Here is a 4,603-nt window from a genome sequence, read left to right as displayed (position 1 = left end):
TAGCCCCTGAGATTCACCCATTACCAAAAGTGCCTAACGAAACGTTCCGCTTTGTACCTACTCAGGTGTTATTGGGCTTTCTTTTCTACAGCTTTGCCTATTTTCCAATTTTGTTGATTGACTTAGACTCAGTGTCTTAAATGCTATTTTTCAGTATCCAAAAATAAATGGATTGCTATTATTTTAAGAGAACTGCACATGTAAGCCTGTGGCAGTAAGTAGCTTTGTTTGCACCTTACTAAGTACAATTTGCACCTTTACTATTCTTGTTGCACGATCGACACCCTCACTCTTTCTCAATCCTTTTTTAGAGACAAATTCAGTGCATTGAGTAAAACATGTCAAATCCATGAAACTTGTGATATTGTTTAACAAGTTATTCTTCATCCTTCTAATAAACTTGGGTTAGGTATCTTCAAACATTCACATAATACCAAAAGTGATTTACGGAACTTTCTGCAATTGACATGAAAGGTGTTTTGGACTTTTCTTTCTAAACCACTGGCCATTTCCAAAGTCTGTTATCTGAATCAGCCTCACTGTCTCCAATGTTATTTGCCAGTATAAAAAACTGGGCTATTTGTATTTAAGGGAAATGCACATGCATGTCATGATGTTAAGTGACTTTGCTGTTTGTGTGCACCTGACCAGGTACCTACTATTCTTGATGCGCAATTGAATCTCTCTCATTCTTATTCCATTATGTCTTTGGAAACGCATTCAGCAGGTTGATTAGAACATGTTAGTGCCCTGGGACTCAAGGTAACCCTTGAGGTTCACTTAATACCAAAAATGCCTAATGAAACGCTCCGCTTTGGGCTTAGGTGTTTTTGGTCTTTCTTTTCTACAACTTTGTCAATTTTCTCATTCCGTCTATTGAATTAGCCTCATTGTCTTTAAATGCTATTTTCCAGTACCAAAAATAACTGGGTAATTATCATTTAAGGCAAATGCACATGTAAGCTAGTGGAAGAAAGTAAGTAGGTAGCTGTGTGTGCACCTGACCAAGTACTAATCTTGTACATTCTTTCTCACCTTCGTTTTCAGAAACAAATTCATCGCGTTGAGTAGAGCATGTCAAAGATCTGAAATTGGTGATATTTCTCCCTAGATTCACATACTTTGTACCAAAAGAGTTCTATGAAACTTTCTGCTTTTGACATGAAATTTGTTTTTGGGCTGTTTTATTTCTTAAGCCATTGGTCTGTCCGTCTAAGACTGTCTTCTTAATCAGCCTCAGTGTCTCCAATTACACAAAGCCATTCAGGGGCGTAGCCAGGATTTCCCTAAAGGAGGGGGCCAAACTGACAGGGGCTCAAGGTAACCCCCTCAAAATTGAAAAAGTCATCGGATTTCATCCACTATTTTTGGAGGGGGGGGGGGCAAATAAATATATGAAATATTTATTAGAAAAGAAAGGAAAAGAATGTTAAAACTGAGGGGTGTTTTTGGGGCAAGCATGAAGCAAGGCCCACGAATAGCTTCAAAGAGTCGCTCAGCCGGTTCTGAGGGCGGTCTGAGGGCCCCGTAGGTCGGATGAGGGTCCTTCAGACCGCCAAAGGCCTCCACAGCCCATGAGAGCCTCGTAAGCCGTCTGAGGGTCATGTAAGCCGTCTAAGGGCCACTCAGACCTATAAAAGGCCCCCTTGCACGTGCAGAGGGCCCTGTCAGACCGATGGAGGGCCCTCTCAGCCAAAGTAACGGCCCGTTCAGGTCATTTGAGGTCCTCCTCAAACCGATAGGGGCACCTCAGATTGACAGTGGATCCGATCTGCGATCCCTCAAACCGACATAGGGTCAGACCAACAGTCGGAGACAAACAGATCAACAGAGGGCCCGTCAGGTGAACAGAGGGCTCTCTCAGGCCGATCGAGGGACCCATAGGCCAACAGGGGCCCTCAGAACAGCGGAGGGCCTCTCCCAGGTCGGGAGAGGGCCCCTGAGACTGACAGAGGCCCCTCATGTCGAAAGAGGAGCTCCTCAGGTGGGGAAAAAGCCCCTCCAGTTGATTAGAGGCCACTTCGGACGAACAACGGGCCCCTCAGGCCGATCGGAAGCCCCTCAGACCGACAGAAGGCCCTCTCGGTCCAAAAAGGGCCCCTCATGCAAATAGCGGTTCCTTTAGACTAACAGAGGGCCCTTCAGATGTTCTACATTAAAATATGCATATTATTTACACCTTGATTTTGTGCACACACCGTTGGACCCATCCCATCCACCTGGACCCCCTGGTTTCAAAAGGGCCCAAGGCTCTAAAATTGGGGCTCCAAATTATGGCTACGCAGCTGCATCAAATGATCTGTCGCAGGGGCCTTTGCATCGCCAAGGGCCCACTGTGTCAGCCAGGGGCCCTATGGAATAGGGGCCCCTGGCCTGGCGCGATGGGGGCCCTATTGGGCTTCAAGGGGGCATGGCCCCTACGGCTCCCCCTTGACTACGCCCCTGAAGCCATTAAGTTGCTTTGTGTGTCCATAACCAGATACTTAGGTACTTTATTATGCGCGATTCACAGTGACAGTGGTCGCGTTACAGGCCAGATGAAGCCGGTTAGTGGGGCGGGCCGTGTCCGGCTATGATGTACACGTTAAATATTCGACTCTAAATTCTGCCTTGTACCCGAAATTTCCCGATCGGGCGTTAGAGGTCAGAACCTGCGCAACAAGCACCGCTTAGCGTTAGTTCTGACATCGGAAATCTACCCATTCAAAGTTTTTTGAATAAATTTATAAAAATGATCGGACATTGGTAGGAGGGTGGGGGATAGGGAAAGGGTCGGGGGTCAGTGACAGGGCACTGTCGGTAAAAAAAAAAAAAATACGGTTGGGTCCTTCAAAGGATAAATAAGCTTCACCCTTCGCTCATTGAGACATTTGTGATTGCTATTGACTTACACTTTCTGTGACATGTAAGGCTTATATACTACTTATGTACTACTTATACTAGTCTATACTAGTATATATACTAGTATATATATATATACTAGTATATCTATACTAGTATAAGTTGTATATACTACTTATATACTACTTGTCAATTCACTGTTATTTTCCAGGTGACCAGACGCATGATCCAAGCGCATGCGTACAGTCCAAGCGTAGGTCCACCGCCCAAGCGTGGATTAAGCCAACATGGGGAAAGAAAGGTTTGTCTGTGGTGTGTGTGTAGATCAGAGATGAGCATATGGTAGCACGACACACTCCTCATTAATCATTGTTACTTGCCTTGCTCGTACAGATTTCCATCAGCAAGTGCCCGACGTCGGACGTTTTGTATTTTTATTTGAAAATATGAGTATTGCGTAAAACATACTGAGATCAAATGAATATTTTGTTCTTCGTTTCAGATTTGTTTGGTTTCTAGGATCTGTTAACCTTATTCCTTGCAGGTGGAATGGAGTTGGAAAGGCTATAAATCTTTAACTTTCAACCGATTTTAACGAAACTAAGTGCTTATTCATACCTAAACTTAGCCTCCATAAAAGTTTCTGGTTTTGGGAAACTGTTGAAGCATAGGCGGTTTCAGACGGCAAAAACTGTGGTACAAAATAAAGACACCTTTAACGCTTTTGTGTTTCTTTTCTTCGGTGTTACGGTTTTCTTGTTTTGCGCTTTTTACCGAGCTGTGCTAGTCCAATATCATTAGCGCCGAATACGTTACTGACAAGTGTTGTACCTCTACATTGAAGCGCCCAAGTGCGGCGCTGGCATGATTTTTGAATGTTCGATCTCCAAGTCCTTTTTGAATATCAACACACACTCATTGTTGGCCATTGTCACATTTGGCACCAATTTGGTTATTTAAAATTGGGTCTGGAGCCGCCTCTGATGTATATTTTGGTGTTAAAAATTTGGTACAAGCGCCAGACATTCTGCACAAAGGCTCAAATGCAGCGTTCTTCAGTGTCATTTTTATCTGAAATTAAAAAATGAAAGAAATACCCGAGCAAGGAATAGGGTTATCTGCATGCGACAATGTTATTGAGTGATACTCATGGACCGAACTGAATTGATCTTGTTGGAACGTGTTTATAGTGTGATATGACGAGTTGTGTATATGTGTGCGTGTAACTTGCAAGCAATGTTTCATGTAGTCACGATACTGTTTAACAAACATGCATATGTTCCTTCCTAGGGACGCCCAGGAAGGCTGATCGCCAGAAAAAGACCCCGGAGGAGTGTTGAGGTAATTTGCGATTGCTATACCTTTATAACGGACATGTTTTCAGATAATAAATAATCGCAGAGTAATAATCGTATGCTCACTGTATTGAAAAGTCTAAACTTAGCCTGAAATGACTAAAGATGTAAATGGATTATTCGAAATAACTATTCATTTTAGGCTAAGTTCAGATTTTTCAAGACAGTGAGCATACGGTTATTACTCTACGATATTGAATCATGCTGCTCATGGTAATTAGTACCTCGCCACCTCATCACAATAAATCATCGCCTAAAATTTTCATAGCAGTTAGCCCCGGGAGTGCCTATCGCCATAGCACCATTAACATGCCACTGTTATCTGTGTTAACATGTGTTAACATATCCACTGTTTTCTCCTGTTCTATGGGCACAAATATCCAAATTTATGTTTCTTATTTTACCTG

At 43.2% G+C, this 4,603-nt stretch overlaps 1 protein-coding gene across 1 annotated transcript in view; it reads left to right on the top strand.

Annotated features, from left to right (window-relative positions):
* The first annotated feature begins 3,622 nt into the window (after positions 1-3,622).
* The window catches only part of LOC122378736, a 6,688-nt gene continuing 5,707 nt past the window's right edge, over positions 3,623-4,603 (top strand). Inside the window, exon 1 of the mRNA XM_043360184.1 lies at positions 3,623-4,182. The gene's annotated coding sequence lies outside the window, so the exon portion shown is untranslated. The remainder of the gene's footprint in view (positions 4,183-4,603) is intronic.

The sequence above is a fragment of the Amphibalanus amphitrite genome, unplaced genomic scaffold, assembly GCF_019059575.1.
Source record: "Amphibalanus amphitrite isolate SeventyFive unplaced genomic scaffold, NRLGWU_Aamphi_draft 000064F_arrow, whole genome shotgun sequence".
Lineage (NCBI taxonomy): Eukaryota > Metazoa > Arthropoda > Thecostraca > Balanomorpha > Balanidae > Amphibalanus > Amphibalanus amphitrite.
Note: the sequence above shows the minus strand (reverse complement) of the source record. Positions and strands in the feature narration are given on the sequence as shown.